Consider the following 22,403-nt stretch of genomic DNA (forward strand, 5'->3'; position numbering starts at 1 on the left):
ACTAATACCCTCCAAGCTAGCAAGACTTCTCTTTCTGTATCAAAGGACATCACGTCGACACCAACTATAGGAGAACATGACTTAAGGGTCATGACATTACAGATTAATGGCTCAGTATTTCCCTGTAAAGTTAACAGATTTGCAATCTACAACTGTTATACCCAGATTTCGAGCGATGATAAATGTAACCTCGAAAGTTGGATTCGCAACAAATGGTCTCATAAGGATTAGAGTATGCTCCAGGATTGTACATCGAGCCTGCAAAGTACGATATATATGACCTCGAATATGGTGACCTCGAAATGATCGCGATCTCGGAAGGTAGCTCCGAGAACACCTTCATCTTCGGGGACGACTTCGGATCAGGGGGCCCCTGAGCTCGACACGCGTACGATCTCGAAAGCCACGTGTAGCCTCGAGAGATATCATCAGCTCGACAGATGACGGGAAACCTGGGAAACTAAAGCCTTAGATATACGCGATAACCACCTTGAATATCTACAAGTATTATAAATATGAGATGTAATCCTCATTTATCTCATTTATCATTGTAAATCCCCTAGAATCGTGGGATATTATTTGGTCAGTTATACGTCTCCTGGTCTTCAGGGACGTTTCCTTTTATATCTGATTATAGGCATTTAAAGCCATTTATTTTATTCACAAAAAGAGTAACTACCCAAAATATGTGGGATAGTATTCTGCAGCCTTCTCTATAAATAGAGAGGCCATGCACCATTGTAAAGGACCGAAATTCTGATCCTTGAGAGAAAACTCTGAAGAATTCATGCTTAAGAATTTTCAGAGATAATCTTGAGATTAATAACAGAGACTCGTGGACTAGGCAGATTTAACTGCTGAACCACGTAAAAATCGTGTGTTTGATTTGTTTTATTGTATTTGGCCATTATCAATTATTGTTTATGTGCTCTTCTTTCACTGTTTGACGAAAAATGGCGTCAACAGTTTGGTGCTTTCATTGAGAGCCTTAAGCATTCATCCCTGAAAAATCCATGGCCATAGAAAATCAGAACACCCCTGATGAAAGCTACCCAAGGCGTCCTGGAAAACAACCAATGGAGAACCCGGACGCTGAAGAGAGAAGTGGGTCCACTGATTCTCGGGGACCACCGCCTCCACCAAGGGATGGGGATATGTACTACAATCCTGAGCGTTACGTTCCTATTGTAGAACTGGAAAACCAGAAATTGAAACAGCTGTTGGCAGAGGCCAACAAACGGAATGAGGAGTTGACTAGGATGGCCGCAGAGGCGCAGGTGGCTCAGCCCCCGCCTCCGCGCGAAAACCAAGTCCCTCCTCCAAGGGACGTGCATGTTCCTCCCCGGAGGCCCCGTGGACGTCCACGAAAAAATGCTGCCACAAGGAGGCCGACTCGACCTCCGGCACCAGCAGAGCCATCTGCTCCTTCTAGGCCACATAGGAGTACCCGAGCTCGGGTCCCGCCTAACCCACCTGTGGAAGTGCCTGCAGGAACTGAGAATAACCGAACCCCTACAGAGGCTCGGACTCAGGTACCTGGGAGTGCACCGAATGCAACTGACCCATCTCGGTCAAATTCTGGCCCCTCTAGGCCACGACAAGGGCGGCAGCCACCGTCGCCTATACGGTTCCCTCCGTCGCCCATAAGATATCCTTCACCTCCCCGTAGAAACGCTCAACCTGTTCGAGATCAGGATCAAGGGCGTACAGGGGAAAGACAAGGAAACAGGGAGACATTCCAGGAGCGGAGAGGCGCACCATCTGAGAAAAGTCAGACGTCTCGGTCTCGCACTGCGGAGACGAGACAACATGGGAAGAATCCATCACGAAATGACCGATCAATGAGTTTCACCAGTGACGAGTCCAGAGAGACCAGGTCCGTCAGTAAGCACGACCGAGGTCGTAAAAATACTGGAAGTCACAAGAATCGTCCTGACCTGCGAAGTCATCTGAATCAGAGTAGGGGGAAGGGAGATCAGACAAATCCGAACCTAAGGGATCGCTTGAATAGGCGTAGAGATCCCTCACGAAGACAAGAGCCTGGAATCATGATCAATGACAATCAATTCCAGACAACACCTCCTACTGACCCAGTCCAAGAAAGGATCGATCAGCTCGAAAAAGCCTTTAGGCTTTTAAAGAATGAACGAGGAAATGGTCGATATGAGGACTCTGATGAGGAGCTCGAGCCGTTTGCTCCACATATTTCCAACACTCAATTTCCTCAAGGATTCCGGATTCCTCACGTCCCAGCATTTGAAGGAAAAACCGACCCATGTAGTCACCTGAGTACATTCAACACTATTATGAGAGCTAGTAACGTGGGTTACGAGCTCAGGTGCATGTTGTTTCCAACATCATTGGCAGGACCTGCAAAAAGTTGGTTCGAAAAGTACAAGAAACACTCAATAACTTCATGGGAATAGTTTTCTAGAGACTTCAAGAAGCAGTTCCGAGCTATGATGGGAGTCAGACCAGAGGCATCCACTTTGACTAACGTCCGACAACAGCCAGGCGAAACACTGAAAAGCTACCTGACAAGATTTAATCTGGAGGTCGCCCGAGCTCGAGATGTGGATGACAGTGGGCACCTTATGGCTATCCGAGCTGGTGTTTTACCCGGAAGTGCCCTTTGGGATGACATGCAAGGGAAACCGGCGAGGTCAATAACCGAGTTTAACAGACGAGCGCAGAGGTTTGTCAATGTAGAGGAGGCGAGGTCAACGCTCAAGGCGACCTCGCAGACCGAAACTACAACGATAAACATTAACTCCGCCTCAACCTCGGCTGACCCAGCAGCTCCACAGCCTACCTCGGAGAATCCCTCCAAGAGGAAAAAGAGCGAGGGAAATAACCCCGAAGCTGAGGGAGGAAAGAAAAAGAAAGGAGAGAGGTATTTCTCCGTGTATAAAGTGCACACCGAGCTCAACGAGTCTCAGGAAAACATATACCTGGCTAATGAAAACCAAGTCCCCTTCAGGCGTCCGGACCTAATGAGAAATCAAAAATCCAAGAGGGATTCCAGTAAGTATTGCCGGTTCCACAGGGACACCGGACACACAACTGATGAATGTCGACAGCTGAAGGATGAGATCGAAGGGTTGATCTTGAGAGGTTACTTCCGGCAGTATGTCAAAAACCAGAGTACTGGACAGACTACTGCGAGCCAGAGAGTAGCCGCGCCTTCGACGGCACAAAATAATAATTCCCGATCACGGGAAGAAGATAGACCCCCACCGATAGATGGAGAGGACGTAATAACCATCTCGGGAGGGCCTCATCTCGCAGGAGGAAGCAGAAATGCTCAGAAGAGATATGTTAACGAGTTGAAGACAGGGGACGGGTCTCCTTACGAACCCGAACCTAGGGTACCGAAAAGCCAGAGGATTGAAACACAACCAATAACCTTGACTGAGGAGGACGCCTCCCATGTTCAGTTCCCTCATCATGATCCGTTGGTTATTACCCTTCAGCTTGCCAACAAAAGAGTGCGCCGAGTTCTCATAGATAATGGGAGCTCAGTCAACATTCTTTATAAAGCGACCCTCGAGAAAATGGGACTCTCCCTTCGCGACGTGAAGGCGTGTGCAACTACTTTGTACGGCTTTTCAGGAGAAGGAACTGCCTGTATGGGATCCATTGAACTCCCTGTGACCTTGGGAGACTATCCAGTCTCGGTGACCAAGATAATGGAGTTCGTGGTAGTAGAGTTACCATCTGCCTACAATGTACTGCTCGGGAGACCCGCCCTGGTCGGGCTGGGGGCAGTTTCATCTGTGAGGCATCTGGCCCTTAAGTTCCCAACCCCAAGCGGGGTCGGGACATTAAAATGAGATCAATTGGCAGGAAGGGAGTGCTATAGCATTTCTTTGAGGGGAAAGAAACAAACGAGCGCTCAAACACTCGTTATCATACAAAATAAAGACGGAACAGTCTTAGAAATTGACGAGGAGATCGATCCAAGGATTGAGGAGAAAATTGACCTCGAACCTTTAGAGGAGCTCGAAGAAATTCAGCTCGAGGAAGTTGATCCCTCGAAGAAGGTGAAGGTCGGAAAACACCTCCAAGACGAGGCAAAATAGCAATTAATTTGCTTTCTGAAGAAAAACCAGGATGTCTTCGCATGGTCACACTCAGACATGGTGGGGATAAGCCCGAATGTGGCGAGCCATGCATTGAACATAGACAAAAGCTTTCCCCCGAAGCAACAAAAGCGAAGACAGCTGGACGAAGACAGAAAGAAAGCATTAAAGGAGGAATTTGACAGGTTAAAAGCAAACCATTTCATTAGGGATGCCTTTTACCCTGATTGGGTAGCCAATCCAGTGTTGGTCCCAAAGCCCAATGGGACGTGGAGAACCTGTATTGACTACTCAGATCTCAACAAAGCTTGCCCAAAAGATTATTTTCCACTGCCAAGGATTGACCAGCTCGTGGATGCCACGGCGGGGCATGGCCTGATGTCATTCATGGATGCCTATTCTGGGTATAACCAAATTCCCATGCATGCCCCCGACCAAGAACATACGAGCTTCATCACAGATAAAGGGCTCTACTGCTATAATGTCATGCCATTCGGACTCAAGAATGCTGGAGCCACGTACCAGCGGCTCGTAAACATGATGTTTTCAAAGCAGATAGGGAACAACATGGAGGTTTATGTTGATGACATGCTTGTCAAGTCTCAACTTAACAAGAACCATGTTGATGACCTCGAAGAGTGCTTTGGCGTCCTCAGGAAATACAACATGAAGCTAAATCCTCAGAAGTGCACTTTTGGGGTATCTTCGGGAAAATTTCTGGGGTTCATTGTAAACTCTCGTGGAATCGAGGCTAACCCCGACAAGATCAAGGCCCTGATTGACATGCCTTCACCTTGGAAGCACAAAGATGTTCAAAGCTTGACCGGCAGGATGGCAGCCCTAAGCAGATTCATCTCGAAGTCAACGGATCGTGGCCTTCCATTCTTCAACTTATTGAGAGGAAGTAAGAAGTTTGAATGGACAGAGGAGTGCGAGCTGGCCTTTCAGGAGCTCAAAAAGCACCTAGCTGAACCACCCATCCTGTCAAAACCTGAGACGGGAGAAGTATTGTACCTATACCTCTCAACCACCGAACATGCGATAAGCGCGGTGCTCGTTCGAGAAGAAGAAAAAGTGCAAAAACCCGTCTACTACATCAGTAAAAGATTACTGGGGGTAGAGTCAAGGTATCCATTAATGGAGAAACTCGTCCTCAGTCTAATCCATTCATCTCGTAAGCTCCGCCCCAATTTTCAGGCACATCCCATCCATGTACGGACAGATCAACCACTTAGGCAGGTCCTGTCTAAACCAGAGGCTTCAGGTCGACTTCTTAAATGGGCTGTTGAGCTCGGACAGTTTGAGATCACCTACCATCCAAGAACGACCATTAAGGCACAGGCATTGGCGGACTTTATAGTGGAATGTGCTGGTATAGCCGACGACGAGGTAATAACCACGGCCCACGAGCTGTGGAAACTTTACGTCAATGGCTCGTCAAATGAAAATGGAGCGGGGGCAGGAGTTATCCTGATCACCCCCGCAGGGAGCAAATTTCACTCCACTTTGAGATTCGGCTTTAAAGCATCGAATAATGAGGCCGAGTACGAGGCTCTACTCGCGGGACTACGATTAGCAAAGGAGCTCAAGGCTAAAGCCATACATTGCTACAGTGACTCCCAGCTCGTGGTTAATCAAATCTTGGGAGAATACCAGGCTCGCGGCACAAGAATGGCAGCTTATCTAGAGAAGGCAAAATCTGCATTGGAGTATTTCGAATTTTATGCAATCGAACAGGTTCCCCGAGAACGAAACTCAAATGCAGATGCCTTAGCTCGACTCGCCACCTCCGTCGAAAATGAAGAGCTGAATGTTGTACCCATAGAACACTTGTCAACACCCAGCATTACTGAGCCAGACGAGGAAGATGTGTGTATGATCGATACGGAGCCGACCTGGATGAGTCCGATAGTTGACTATCTCGAAAATGGAATTCTTCCAAAAGATCGAAATCAGGCTCGAAAGTTGATGTATCAACTTCCTCGTTACACCATTTTGGACGGAAAGCTATACAGAAGAGGATATTCCATGCCGCTGCTCAGGTGTGTAACCCCTCCCGAAGCAAAGAAGATCATTGAAGAAATTCATGAAGGGTTCTGCGGAGACCACACCGGGGGGCATAGCCTGTCCAAGAAGATCATACGACAAGGATATTTCTGGCCAACCATTAAAACAGATTCTTTCGAGTATGTGAAGAAGTGTGACAAATGCCAGAGATTCGCCACGATACCCCAAGCTCCACCATCCGAACTGACCATGTTGACATCCCCATGGCCTTTCACAGTATGGGGCATCGACCTCATAGGCTCTCTCCCGACTGGCAAAGGCGGAGTAAAATATGATGTAGTCGTCGTTGATTACTTCACGAAATGGACGGAGGTTGAACCATTGGCGACCATAACTTCGAAAAAGATCCTTGATTTCGTGGCAAAGAACATCGTATGCCGATACGGAGTACCGAGGAAGATCGTATCCGATAACGGAACCCAGTTCGATTGCGACTTGTTCACCAGCTTTTGTGGAAAGAACAGCATAATAAAGAGTTTTATATCTGTGGCTCACCCTCAGGAGAATGGTCAGGTCGAGGCCGTTAACAAAACTCTCAAGAGTTCTCTGAAGAAAAAGTTGGAAGAAGCAAAGGGACGATGGCCTGAGGAATTACCTCAAGTCCTTTGGGGGTATAGGACCACAGCTCGGACCTCAACAGGGCATACCCCGTTCTCTCTAGCATACGGCTGCGAGGCAATGTTGCCCATCGAAGTCGAAATCCCAACGATTCGAACTCAGATTTACGACCAAAGTTCCAATCACACTCAGCTAGAAGAAAACCTAGACTTGATTGAAGAAAAAAGAGAAGAGGCTCGGCTGAGAAATGCTGCTTACCAGCAACGAACTACAAGATATTTCAATAAGCGGGTTCGAGATCGAAAGTTCGGAATGGGAGATCTGGTCTTGAGACGCGTATTCTTGGCAACCCGAGATCCAGCAGCTGGAGTGCTCGGGCTGAACTGGGAAGGACCATACCAGATAGAGTCGGTCATCCGACCTGGCGTATACAAACTTGTGAGATTGGACGGAAGCCTAGTACCCCGAGCATGGAATGGCGAACACCTTAGACCTTACTATCAGTAGTATAGGAAGTGTGTTGCCTGTAACCATGATTTTCTATCTGTATTAGCTTGTCTGTTTTTGAATTCCATCAAATAAAAGATCTATTTTGTTCAATATGTAATCTCTTTTTGTTTTTTATTTTTGCAATCTCTCTTAATTTAATAACCTATGGTCAAACTCATAGGATATTAAGGGGGCATCATTGGTATACATACCATTAGCTTGAAAATAAAAAAATAAAAAATATATATATAAAGTATTTGGATATAACCAAGTACGCGAGCATAGATAGTTCAGACATAACCGACTTATCAAAAACATAAAGTATTTGGAGATAACCAAGTACGCGAAGCCTAGATAACCGAGTTATCAAAAACACAAAGTATTTGGATATAACCAAATACGCGAGCTTAGATAGTTCGGACAAAACCGAAAAACCTAAAACGTTTGGAGTTAACCAGATGTGCAAACTTAACAGGTTCGGAAAAAACCAGCCAAAAAACTAATCGATGATAAGTAGGAACCTAAACCTATTTCGAGACAAGTTGAAATCGAGGCTGGAATATCTTAAGAGAAAAATAGTTTCAAACTCTTAACCTCGGAGCAAAAGCTGAGGATGAGTAAAAGTGACTAAAAAAAAAAGATATAACCAAATCATTTACGTTACATACCATAAGTCCTTCCGGGTTCATGGTTAAAGTAACATCCGACCTTGATAAATAATGAGATCGAAAGCGGATAATTCGAACTAACTATGCATGAATGCATCGAGTTTCGAGCTTAAAATCCAAACTATGTTTGTACGAATAAATAAACATAACTGATTCATCAACATAAAATGTGCAAAATATTTCGAGCCAAGAAATGTAAAGCATGTAAAAGAATAGTTAAACTGTATCAGCCCGTGGGCATAAATTAAAAATAATTACAAAATAGGGGGACGCAGCCCCAATAAATGACTCCCCCGAGGTTGGAATTAAGGAAGAGGAGTATCCTTGGCCTTCTCAGCATCAGTATCACCGAACCCTCCAGGACGAATAGCATGACTATTCTTCTGAGCTGCCTCTCGAGCAGCCACACTTGCCTCAAGACAGGCATTCCACCGCTCAACATATGTGGCCTCGAGAGGGCCCAGGAAGCTGGTATCGAGGTCGGCATTATCAGCCCAAAGTTTGTACATGGCTTGATCGACCGCTTTCTCCTTCTGCTCCTTATACTTGTCCAGGAGGCGGGCCTTCTCGCTCTCCATGAAGTCGAAGGTGACAGATTTCTCCTCTTCGAGCTTGGCATTGGCCTTCTCGAGCTCGGCATTCGACTTTTCCAGCTCCCCGAGACGGGTCTTCATTTTTTCAAGTTTAGACTTCGAGTGTTTGAGCTCGTCAGCCATCTTGAGCTCGAGATCCTTCGACTTTTGGGCCAGGGACATGCTCGTTTGCACCTCGTTGGTCAGCTTATAGTTGAGCTGTGCTGAAACGACAAGGGCCTGAAACACAAAGGACGAATCAGAATTGCGAACAGAAACATAAATACTTAAAATAGAGTTGCGAAGGCTACCGCGGCGGTGAGTTCGATACTCTTATCATAAAGAGTATTGCAGTCCGAGGCCTTGTGCATGAGATCCCAGTGGTCGGCGCCGAAGCCAGCAAAGCTCTGACCCACTCGAGAAAGGACATTCGAGCTGAGCATAGCCCCTCCTGTCCCAGCGACGCCATCAGGCACGTACTCCTCAATATGAGTTCGGGTCGTTGGCAGCTGAACCTTGGAGGTAGAAGGTTTCTTCGGGGGCCGAACAACTACTAATTGGGTTTCGGTGGGAGGCAGTGAGATAGGCGCGGTCGAGCCAGACGCATCAACCTGAACAGTCGGTTCCTTGGCTGTGCTCGTAGTAGTTTGGGCCGTGGGGGTCGTCTCGCGGCATCTGGGTACCTTGGACGGTCGGTCGGACCTCCCTGGTATTCTTGGACGCTTGCTCCTCTGGGCACCAGCCCCCCCATCCCTAAAGAGCACAGCGTCGAGGTCGGGATTCATGGCGCCTGCACAGTTAAAATGAGTTAGATAATAATAATAAGTTTGAAAAGAGAGGGAAACCAGGTAAGGAAAAAAAAAACCTAACTGGAACTCTCCCCCGAGCTCGAACTTGGGGACCATGAAATTCCCCCGTCTTCAGAGGAGGCGGGGGGAGTGCCTTCCCTATATGTGGGTGATAACCTCGAGAGGTCCCTATAATTGTTGGTCCCATACTGAACGGCTATCCCGTTCCACATCTCGTCCGTGGTGTACATGGTGTCGTATTTCCCGAGCCCACTATCAAACCTATGGACGCAGTCGTCTACCCAACTCCATATGTAGAAGTGGTATCTATTTTGTGGGCACGAGACTAACCTATTGGGCCTGTGTTTCAGTTAGGTCGAGGACCACATTCTCGAGGTAGGAAGGACTTTACCTTCATCCGAATCTGAGTTTGAGGCTTCATCATTAGCCTCATTCCCAGACAGCGGGCTCCTTGGGCGAACTGGAGGTGGCGGCCTCCTTTCTCTCCTCAGAGGAAGGGCGCCTGTGGGCAGTGGCACCTCCTCCCAGTGTTCATATTTTTTACTGGACCAGTCAGAGGTTGACTGGCCCTCTCCCAATAGCCCACAAGCTCGAAGCTTGCCCTCATGTAATAGGTACGAGAGAGACCTCCTGCCATAAGGGAGTTGGAGCAAGGCCTCTCTGCGCCTCTTCATCGCTTCATTAGGGGTGGGACGCTGAAAATTAGCTGAAAAGCGAAACACGTTTCATCTAAATATGGATTTAAGAACTAAAGTCTCGAGCACAGAGATAAAGGTAGCGAGAATACTTACGAATCCGCCTGAACAAATAATGTCGAGACGGGGACAGCCCATCTGTCCAAAAGAAGGCTCTTTTGAAATCAGGCGAGTGGTTGGGAAGGTCCCCAAAAACCTTCGTCTCCTTGGGGTAGCTCGAGAGGTAGTAAAAGCCATCCCCTCCCCGAGCTCGGGAGGGGTTTCTTTTTAAACAAAAGAGATATAAAATCTCTTGAGGTGAAGGTCTTTCCCACCCCAGCTCGTGGTACAAGGACCTCAGGGCAGACAGCACCCTGTACGAATTGGTGTTGAGTTGGAACGGAGCCAACCCAACGAAATCAGTAAAGTCTTTGAAAAAAGACTTCAAGGGCAGCAGTGCTCCTGCCCTCATATGTTCTTGGCTCCATGCCGCATATTTCACTGTGGCGTCACGGCCGCCAGGAGCGAAGCAGCTCTGTTCTTGACCAGTCGGAGGTCGACACTTCAAGGTGCCTGACAAACTAAGGCCATGGAAAGCCACGATTTCAGATATTTGACTGGTTGTGGTAACCGTGCTCCAGTAGAGCTCGGCCTCGAACATCTCTCTCCTCGACTGTGGGAGGAAGGTTCCCCCATTAATGAAAATTTGAGCTCTCCGAGGGGGTATGCAACAGTAACCTTTAAAACAGGATCGAGAGGAACCGGCCTAGGGCCTGAGTTAGATTCCGGATAGATGGCTTCCCGAAGAACTCTCCTCTTCCCCTCGATGACTTCGTCTATCTGACGGCGGTAATGAGCTCGAATGTCTTCTTGCTCGCGCGCAAGTTCGTATTCTTTTATCCGACGTTGATTCTAAGCGAACAGCGATTCTGGGCTCGGAGATTTTGGCTCGTAAGGGATTGCCAGCAATGACCCCCACCGTTTTTCCAGATTCTGTGACATCTAACGAGAAAGAAAAAATGGTGAGGGCCATGCATGCAAGAATCACGAGCTCGATGGAATGAGCTCGGAAATTTAGGAACGAGACTAAATACTAAGACCCTTATTGAAGGGTCAGGGGCGTGTATTCTACGAAAAAGAAAGGGAGTGTGAATAATTTTTTGAAAATCCCGAAATTTAAGGGAAAGAAGAGTGGCGGTTTACCAGGAAAAGCGTTTTTGGGTTTCGTGATGTGTCAAGGCCCATGTTTTTATCCGAAAACTTAGTGTACAAGAAACGTTGCCTAAAAATTTCAAAACCCAGAAAATGGGAACCACACTCAAACGTCAAAACTGGGTATAAACCAGAGACGAAAATCCAGAATGAAAGTCTAGAAAGCATGAAAACCTATCGGGTTAAAACTTCCTATCGTATTGGGCTAGGGATGCAAACCAGTATATACATATACACAGCAAGAATAGTTTAAATAAAAACTGGCAAAATGGAAAACAAAAATGGCATACTTACACAGTAATGGCGATTGCAGAGAGATTGTCGATTGAAGAAGAGGTTGCAGGAAAGAACTCACTGACTCAAACAGACCAGGATTCCTTTGTTTCTTTAGTCGAGAAAACATGCACAGAATAGGAACTTTGCAAAGAGGTCTCTGGGTTTGTTTTTCTTCTTTTCTTGCTATGGCGAATGAAGGTAAAAGTGAAGAAGAAGATGAAGAGTGGGGTCTCGTGTATATAGGTGGGGAAAAGGAATTAATCAGGATTGTCGAATGAAATCCTCACTAGATCGAACGGATGGGGATCAATGACAAGAAGGCGCCGAAAAGTTTTCAGACGGACGATCGTGGGCGTGTTTCCCAGGTACTCAAGTACCTAAAGTGAGCAATACCCAGCTGACGCGTGTCCATTTTCAAGAGTGTATGATGGTACAGTTCTCAAAGAAAGTAGTTCAAAAGTTTCCTTCTCTTAGGAATCGAACAAATACTTTTGAGGGGGCAAGATGTTATACCCAGATTTTGAGCGATGATAAATGTGACCTCGAAAGTTGGATTCGCAACAAATGGTCTCATAAGGATTAGAGTATGCTCCAGGATTGTACATCGAGCCTGCAAAGTACGATATATATGACCTCGAATATGGTGACCTCGAAATGATCGCGATCTCGGAAGGTAGCTCCGAGAACACCTTCATCTTCGGGGACGACTTCGGATCAGGGGGCCCCCGAGCTCGACACGCGTACGATCTCGAAAGCCACGTGTAGCCTCGAGAGATATCATCAGCTCGACAGATGACGGGAAACCTGGGAAACTAAAGCCTTAGATATACACGATAACCACCTTGAATATCTACAAGTATTATAAATATGAGATGTAATCCTCATTTATCTCATTTATCATTGTAAATCCCCTAGAATCATGGGATATTATTTGGTCAGTTATACGTCTCCTGGTCTTCAGGGACGTTTCCTTTTATATCTGATTATAGGCATTTAAAGCCATTTATTTTATTCACAAAAAGAGTAACTACCCAAAATATGTGGGATAGTATTCTGCAGCCTTCTCTATAAATAGAGAGGCCATGCACCATTGTAAAGGACCGAAATTCTGATCCTTGAGAGAAAACTCTGAAGAATTCATGCTTAAGAATTTTCAGAGATAATCTTGAGATTAATAACAGAGACACGTGGACTAGGCAGATTTAACTGCTGAACCACGTAAAAATCGTGTGTTTGATTTGTTTTATTGTATTTGGCCATTATCAATTATTGTTTATGTGCTCTTCTTTCACTGTTTGACGAAAAACGGCGTCAACAACAACTAAAAGAGCAATATCAGTTATCATTTTTCTTATAAACAGAATGACCAATAAAAAAATTTAAAATAAATAATTAAAAGTCAGTAAATTTTATATAAACTATAACAGATGAACATGTCCGACCTGGATAACAGGATTATGGCCAGGCTCGGGAAAATGACCTTTACGACTAGCACATTCAATGTCAAAACTCAGTATGCGAAATGGAGCCATCTTGGAAAATTCTCCTTCTGGTGCATGACTGATAAGTTCTGAATATCTAAAGACATTTGTAAAGGAAATGTTTATCTAGGAAAAAAATCATCTTTTTCAGAAAAAAAAATATATAAAGACAAGAAAGTAAAAATTTCAATTAAAATTGAATAAACCAATCAGAGAAAGAACTAAAAACTAAATAAACAAATTAAAATTGTCCTTCCAACTTGGCGTATATTTTCAAGATTTGTGCCACAACCCAAAAAGCACCACCACATTTCCAAAACAACTTCACCCTATAACCTCAACATAAACCACTTATCATTACGATGAACTAATTTACAACTTTGAAGAAATCCCTGTCAAACCTGTCTCGCTAGTAAATCTATGTACCCCACATTTTCAGCCCCTTTTAGGGACCAAAATTAATCATCAACGCTATTATTCTTGTGACCACACCAGGAAGCTAATAGGTAAGCATAATTATCTTAATAATCACAAGCTAAGTACCATCTAAAGCACTTGAAGTCTTGCGGCTACAGTAACATTCCTATACAAAGTGAACAAAGAAAGAAAAAAAATTACATGTGAAGTATAAGTGCTCCTCACATCTATAAGGATACAGGCAATCAGACTCTAGCTGACAGTATGACAAATGTTTAGTTGTCTTCTTATAGTTTCTAGCAGGTACTTCAATCCAGCTGCCACCAACTATGTTGCAATCAATCATAAAGAGAAGAGCAAATAGAACATTGCTTTCATATGTCATGAAGCTCTTCATACCCAGTCCATCAATTTGTACTCCTCTGTCAAGTATGCCTGCCAATTAATTTGAAACATTAGGCTGGAAAACAGCATAAATCATATATAGCAACTAATCACAAGCCTGGAAAAGAAGGTGATAGCACACATCAACAATTTGCACGGAAAAGATACTACAAGAAAAAATGCTTTTAATCAGTTTAAGCACCTAAAATAGATTTTTTTTTAAAAGAAAGAAAATCAGACTGGCCTGTAAAGAACAACCAGTCTTTAAAATATTGACCTCTGATGTGTAGAACTATATTAAACTTGGAAAATCAAACTAAAGGCCTTACCTCAAGGAACCATTAGAGACAGTATCAAGAATATTTGTATTTAAAGCCACATCAAATAAATTTTCCTTAACAGCTGCTACAGAAACATATGAAGGGCAACTGACCAAATAAAAAAAAACAATGTAAAAGTCATCATAATCAGAAGTAAGGCTTCAATCTCTATTTATCTTTCCAACACTCATTTTCTCTCATAAAAAATAATCTTAAGTTATTAATTTTATTCTCAAGACTTGAAAGAGAATATAAATTTGTAGTGCGTGTAAATATATATAGTACAAATTATTCAGATTTCCTCTCTTCATTCTCTTCTACCTTTGACAATTATTAGGCACTAGACAAGGAAACGTGAAATGGGATAAGAGGTTATCTTAAATACCTTTGATCTTACTTGGCATTTAATACATAATTAGCTATTATATCTTATGAGGCACAATCTGTATTAGATATATTATATACTTCTCTGCAATATAATCCATTACATACTAAGTAATAATAACGCAAACATCCCCACCCAATCAATATCATCAATATCAGATTTCACATCAAAAAAATCAATAAAATGTATCAGCCATTCAACATTGTTGCTATTAGTCTCACATACCATCAATCCAAGTCCTTCCCCATTTCATCGTAAATAATAAAGTTGTCCTGTACTTTTCTACTTGTCTAATCCTGTAACTCAATGACTAAAGATATTTCACTATATTGACTTATACGGTGCTCTCAGTTCCTCCTAAATTAAAAAACAAATGAGGGTTCAGATATCCATGCCAATAAGAGGACAAATTGTAAGTTAAGAAAAACTGTAAGTCTCAAGTTTCCTAGTCCAAGAAAGAAGGAAATAAAAAAGCCTCCAATCTTACAGGAACTGTGAAAAATCTTCCAAGCCTTAATCTTATGCTCCATTTCATTTCTTTAAATTCTGGATTGTGACGATTTGAAATCCTTTCATTTCTGAATATTCGACCAATCTCATAAATTTTTTCAAACCCTCCAACCTGTCATCCACAGAGATTTAATTTTAGTGCAAAAGATTAAAAATAATATGGAGAGAAAAGTAAATGACGATAGTCGATTTTTTTTTAATAATGGGAACCAAAAACGTGCATGCAAGTGAAAAAGTTTGGTAGAAAAAACCAAAAACAAAAATAAATTAGATGGATATGCAAATATGCATTGATCTTCAAGGACAAGATTATAAATGTCGACACTGAGAGTACTCAGTAGAAAACTTCGCACTGTGCACATCTCTCTCTCTCGATAAATATATACATTTATACACACACACATATATATATATATGGGTGCACTCTTAATGGTTACTACCCATGGATGGTTACTTTAATGTTAACTATTGGATTAAGATCAATGGTCCATATTTATAGTTGTTAATTAATATTTCTAAAAGTAAATTTTGATTTTTTTCAAATTTTTGGAAAGATTACCTGATGAAAAACGTGTATTTATTATGAAAATATAATATTGTAAGCTTTTCATTTTTCAAATGCATGTCAATTTCAAAATATAACCATTGTTTCTCATTGGTTCGAAATACCATTAATTATAGCAAAAAAAATTAATTAAATTCGAAATTAATGTAGAAAAAAAATATTTACTTGTTGGTGACTTACTATACCAAGTCAATATATTGTCAAATCATCATAATTGGTAGTACCCATCTATAAGTAGTAACCATTGAGAAGTCTTCCATATATATATATATATTGTAAGAAATGAGAACTTTAATAAACTAATGAATGGGAATAGTTATATAAACAAATTTAAAAAAAAAGTAAAATCTATAAAGAGGAGAAATTTGGTGTAGGCATAGAGACAGATAAGAATTTTTCTGTATGTGTTCTCTTGTATAGATATAAAGAAGAGCTCAAGAATTATCATTAAAAGACAAATGAATTTCTTATAAATACTGTCACCCTTGAGAAATCTACATTGGAAACAGCGAATGTTTTATAAAATCTTTACACAGAAAAAACTTGCTTAGCAAAACAATACTGCTATGGAAGTGATAAAATCTGACATATACACACAAACTAATGAATAAAAATTAGAAAGCAGCTTCGAGAAAATGACCAAGTTAAACTGGAGAAATTACACCTTGGAAATACCAGAGGGCGGTTGAAGAGATTATGCATGTTAGTATAGCACTCGAAAGAAAATGAATATACTTTAAATCCTCACTAGCATCCTCTTCAAGTGGAGCTCTGTTGCTATCCTCAAATAAAGATCCCTTCCTAGCGAATTATGGTAGGTAACAAATGGTCTTGCTTCTGCTCCACCAGCTGCTCCCTAGTTGATTAAGTCAATTAAAAACCAACCTTCAAATAGAAACAATACTAATGTATGTAAATTAAGGCACCAAAAAATTTTCATATACAGAAAAGGTAAAATCTATTCCTGGAAATGAATACAGTTAATCAAAATTTATAAAATATGAACCAAAAGAATTCCTAGCTAAGCATTTCAACAGTTCAACCTCCAGTCATCTTTACAATAAACTAGACATTATCTTTTTAAAAAATTATAGAATAGGGTATTCTATAAGTTGTATCTTGGCCAAGAACAAAAGCTAAGCAATTGAACAAGCATCACCAGAAGTAACGGCAATCTTACATAAGAACTCAGCCAAACTATAAAGTCAAATTCCATTATAGAAATGCTAAATCTTGATATGAACCATATGACCATAAAACGGTTAGAAAACCCACAAACCTGTAGAACTGGAGTTTCAACTTCGAGAAATCCAAAAGATTCCACTATCTTGCATAACTCTGATACAATCTAACCCACCAAAAAGAAAAATAGCAAAACATCTTTAATGTATAAACAGCAAGATGCCTCAACCACTCTATCTAGGGAATAATATTGAATTTATATATGTATACTTCAAAATGCCCAAACTAGAAACAACTTGGTATACCATCCTTCTTTTGCTCAAGTTTTCAACAACTCCATAATTGCTAAATACATTCAACCATCATAAGCACTCTAATATTTAGAGCAAATTTGTTCAAAAGAAAGATAAAATATCCATAACTTGCATAAATAAATTATCTCCTTAAGTGTTAATGTTATTAAGGGATTTAATATAGAAATTATAACCCTGTAACCTTTTTTTTAGAAAAAAAAATAAAATCCAATGAACCGTGCTTCAACTCAAGAAAGGTCATTTAATGCTATTTTTGTCTATTCAAATACTTCATCAGAAGCGAAGTACACTTGAAGCAATCATGTAAGATAGTTCTAAGGTCCTCAAGTTAATAAAAATACTATTTCTGGAAAGAACATATACTTTAAATAACTAAAAGGTCTTTAATTACTCCTCAGCCTAACTTACCTTTGCTCTCTTCCAAAATACATCAGCTACTTCAGGATTGGAAATCATATCAATGTACCTTTAAAAGAAAAGTAAAGTTCAGTTATAACCAAGTATACCCCAAAAAATATATTTTTTATTTAAAAAGCCATTTAGACAAGTCTTTTGCAAGAACCACTACAACAAGTTACAACAAGTTGTGGGCTATCATCATCCAGTAGAAAACAATTTGTTATTTCCCATAAGAGACACTCTCACTCAAACTGTGAAAAAGAAACAGAAAACTCAACTTATCGTTGCCGGTAACGCTTAGTCACATGAGTTAGACCATGATATTTGTCTGGCAAGGGCAGTAGAGATTTTGTAAGAATTGCAAAAGAGTTCACATAGACAGAAAGCTCCCCTAAGAAACAAAGAAATAAGTTCAATTAGTTTCTCACCTCAAAGGGAAATCACAAAAAAAAGTAAGAAGCCAGTCAAAGCCAATGGCATTTTTTATAAATGGCATTGGTTTATCTAAATAGCTTCCAATACAAATAGGGTAAGAATAGCTTCACCCAGAAGTACCTATAAATTCAACAATCAGCACCTAATCGCAAATAGGTGCAAAAGATAAATTTTTTTAGTACTTGCCTTTCTCATTTAGCTTAATTGAGCCACTTGCACCAAGTATGTCACCAATATCAACAAGATTCTTAAGCTCGTCAAACTGATCACTTAAAAATCTCGCCTTTTCACAATAAAGTTGTTTCAAACATTGAACAACTTGAGTGAGGATTCTTCCATACTAAATGTGAGCAAAGATTTATAGAAAGTTTCTGAAGAAACCATCCCTACCCGCCAAAATTTACAAACTTTAGAAAACACCCCATTTTTTAAAAAAAAAAAGGTAACTAACTTATATATTTTAGATCAAGCAACCCATAAAATAGACATGCTTTTAAGAACTAAACCACCTAATCACATCTTATTATTATATTTTTTTCTTTATTATAAGTATCCATCTAACAAATAGATGGCAAGATCATTGTAAGGACAGAAAGCTGAGGTGGGGATACCTGAATTGTCCCAGAATTATCTCTTTGAGTGAGAAATGCAAGCTTTCCAAATGCTCGACGAGCCACAATTCTTCCGGCTATTGATACATTGTCTTGCTCACCATTCATTTCTTTGCCATTTTCTAAATTTTTATAAGTCTCTTTGTAGAGTCCAAGAACTTTACTTAGCTAAGTAGATAGTAGTATAATAGTAATAATAGTATTATCTTTATGACTGTGGATTTTTGGTTCAGACCGGGATTTATTTGGACACTCATAGTAGTACTTGTAGATTTTCTAAGTTTAACCTATAGTTTAAGAATATTAATTTTAACCTAAGGTTTGATTAATATGACTGATATTGAGGGTAATATTTATTATATTATAAGGTTTAGATAAGAACCAATTAGATAATAGCACATGTTATGTATGGGTTATTAATGATTAAGTATTTTGAGGATTAAATTTATTAGGGGTAAAATTTGAATGCTCTAAGGTCAGTCAGCAGCTTTGAAAACGTAAAAGGGCTTAGTCAAGGCTGTTTACTCAATTCAAATTAAGCTAAAAATGTGTAATTTCGTGTTTAAATAATCAGCGTATGCCGATATATCGCAGCTATAGGGGGCGATATATCGCAGCACGAAGATACGAAAAACCCAAAACGATGCACGATTGCCTCGGGCATACTGGCCCAGGCGATATATCGCCTACAGGGGGCGATATATCGCCCCTCTCAGCATAATTTGAAAGTTTTTGAAATTGTTTTCCATTCAAACCTTCAACCTCTTGATAAGTCCAGCACCTTTCTGAACGAGTCTTCAGCCTCTGCTGAACGATAATTCAAATTATTTTCACTTAAAAAGTCATTATTTTTATTCAAGTTAAATGAGATCTTTTCATTCATAAACTCTATAAATAGGACCTAGTACCCAGCCATTTATTCATCTATTACTCTAAGTTCAGAGGCTGCAAGTTGCTAGGTGAGTGTGAGAGTGTAAACACTTGGGTTGGGAATCATAAGCTTGATCATCATAAGCTTATCAAACACTTGGGAAGTAAGGTTTTATAGCATTTCGGTTCAAGGTTTAGATTGGTCTTACAAGTCTTCAAGGTATTTCCACACTCTAGTTCAATTGGTATTATTTTATTTAAGTTCTCATAGTCTTCTACTCAGCCTTCTAACCTTATTCTTTATTTTGGTTAGGAAATCTAAGAACTTGCACATAAGTTTTTGGTAAGTGTATTCTCAATGGTATAGTCCTCCCATTCCTTTCATTTCTTTCCTTCAACTTACTCACCCTGTTATTAATGGTTTTTAAGAGTGTTCCAAAGTCCCAACTCTGTCCTCATATCCCGGTATTTTGGTAAGGAAAATAGGATAGAATTTATATGTTATATGTTTTTTTTTATATGTTATCTTATGGTTTTTATGTTATGAAATATGTTATGTTAAATATGTTTGTAGGCTTGGGCATATGACCTATATGACTAACAAGCCCCAAATAGATTATGGGCATATGACTTGCTTAGCTAGCAAGACCCCACTAATCTAATGGGCATATGACTTGTTTAGTCTATGGGACCCCAAATAATAATGGCCATTATAGTATGTATGTGATATAAGTGTTATGTTATGTTTTTATGTTTTATATGAAATTTATGTATATGGACTATGTGTTAGATTTTCCTTGTTGGGCATTAGGCTCACTCCTTTTTGTTTATATGTGCAGGAAAATAGTCTTAGTGGCGGGAAAGGTTCTTGGAAGCTTGGAGAATGTGTATTGAGGCGGAATGGATTCAAGAGCCGAGCGTTTCGATTCGAGGATGTAGTTTTGTTTCTTATGGTTTTTACATGTATTTTTTTCGCATTTTATTATGTAAAACTCTTTTAAATTATGTCATGTTTTGATTTTAAAACAATGGGATCCCATATCCTACTTGATATTTTATGTAAGTTTAACTTTTATTTTTACAAGTTTCTTAATAAAGTTATGGTCTTTTCACTTGTAAAGATTTATTAAGGATTAGTGTTTATGTATAGTTTTCGTTAATGGTCCAAAAGTCTAGAGTAGTTGGGTCGTTACACTCTTGCAGCTGATTAGCAGAGTGAGTCCTGCCCCACTTATATGCATACGGTTCCAGCCCTTTGCTTCTCAATTCTTCTATCTACACAAAATACATCCACACAGACCTATGTTTATTGAGCAGTATTGAAATAACAATGTCCCTCTAACACACATTTCTCCAAGCAGTTTATGGGAATTACTTAATTGCCTCAAACAAGGATACGTAATCAACGTCTAATTTCAAAACCTAGAGTTGGGAGTTAATCATCTTCACAATTTTCTCAAAAAAAAAAATACATATATATATAAGAATCAATTATCATAGAAATACCTCAATCAAAACTTTGGAGAAACCAATTCAAAGAATAATGATAAAGAACAGACCTTCTACAAGCGAATAGCTCTAACTGACTCCGGTGTCGTGTGAGGGCTTGGGTCCGCATGGTCGAAGCTTCAATGGCCTCTGAAGATCCCTAGCCGGCGCGTGTAGGGGAAGGTAGCGGTCAGTCTCCACAAAGACAAAGGTGAGAGAGAAAGAGTGAAGGAGAGAGGTCTGGTGGGAGAAAGAGATCCGAGAGAGAGGAGAGAGAATGATGAGGAAAAAGGAGAAGGAAATGAATTGGGCCCAAATGAAATGAAAAAAAATGAAAAAAAAAATCTAAGTGTAAGTGGCGGGATGGTTTTATTATTACCGCCCTATTTTCATAAAGTGGCCCATACTCTAGCATAATACTTTTTGATTAGTATTATATTCATGTGTTATGGAAATGGGTATTCGGTGTAGTGCAACTACTTGGACCCGAAGCTGTTAGAGAAGCTCAGGAAGCAGTAGCACTAATTAGAAAACGTATGCTCGCTGCTCAAAGCCGTCAGAAAAGTTATGCGGATGCCAAGCGGTGGGATGTGGAATTCAAAGTTGGAGATCAAGTCTTCTTAAGGATATCTCCTATGAAAGGTGTGAAGCGGTTCAGGAAGAAAGGCAAGCTTAGTCCCAGGTTTATAGGTCCTTTTGGGATATTGGACAAAGTGGGACCAGTTGCATATAGATTAGCCCTACCGCCAGCTCTAAAAGATGGTCACAATGTGTTCCACATCTTGATGCTGTGTAGATATGTGTCAGACCCATCTCACGTCCTAGTCACAACCATAATATAGAATCCTGTCAAAAATGAGTAAATAAAGGCTTCTGGACCGAGTCCTAGCATCTCGGACATCGAATCCTACTGAACCTGGTAGTAGGATCGATCCCAAGCCTTTAGGTTTGAGTTCCCGCACTCCAAACCTCCTCGAGGCCAAAAGTCCCTTAAGCACCACAGCCCCCAACCATTTAAGCCGCGACCCGATCAACTCAGAGGCCTGAGCCTCTTCTCTAGCTGCCCAAGCGCTACGGCATCCCCTGACAGGCGCCGCGGCTCAAAAGCCTCACAGCCACTTGCTTCTTCTTCGCCTAATTTAAGTTGCGGCGCCCCAAGAACAGGGGCGCAGCTCGACCTGAAAAACTTAGTTTTTTTCTATTTCTGTCATATCAAATCCCCCCATAAACCTAGTCAAACATACCTGAATCTCAAAAGAAAAGTTCCCAATAATCTCAATAGCCCAAAACCATCAAAACCTAAGCTTCAAACAACTCAAAAACTCACCAAAACATAGAATCCAATCAAAGCTTAAAACCTCGAAAACTCAAAACTTAAAATTTGGATTACCTCTGATTGAGTCATTTTCCAGTTAAATCTTTCAGCTAATAAGCTTCTAATCTTCCCTAGAATCGTTATGACTCTAACATTGCTTGAATCCGAGTCCTAAAACTCGAGTTTCCTTTGAAAATGCTAACGACGTCAAATGAACGAATAGGAGAGAGAGAACATAGTGAACGTTCTTTTTCTTTATGTTTCTGACAGGTTACTTCAAGCTTTAGTAACCTCAAGCAAATCCCAATACTCTGGGTTGA

The sequence above is a fragment of the Humulus lupulus genome, chromosome 5 (genome assembly GCF_963169125.1).
Source record: "Humulus lupulus chromosome 5, drHumLupu1.1, whole genome shotgun sequence".
NCBI classification, from domain to species: Eukaryota; Viridiplantae; Streptophyta; class Magnoliopsida; order Rosales; family Cannabaceae; genus Humulus; species Humulus lupulus.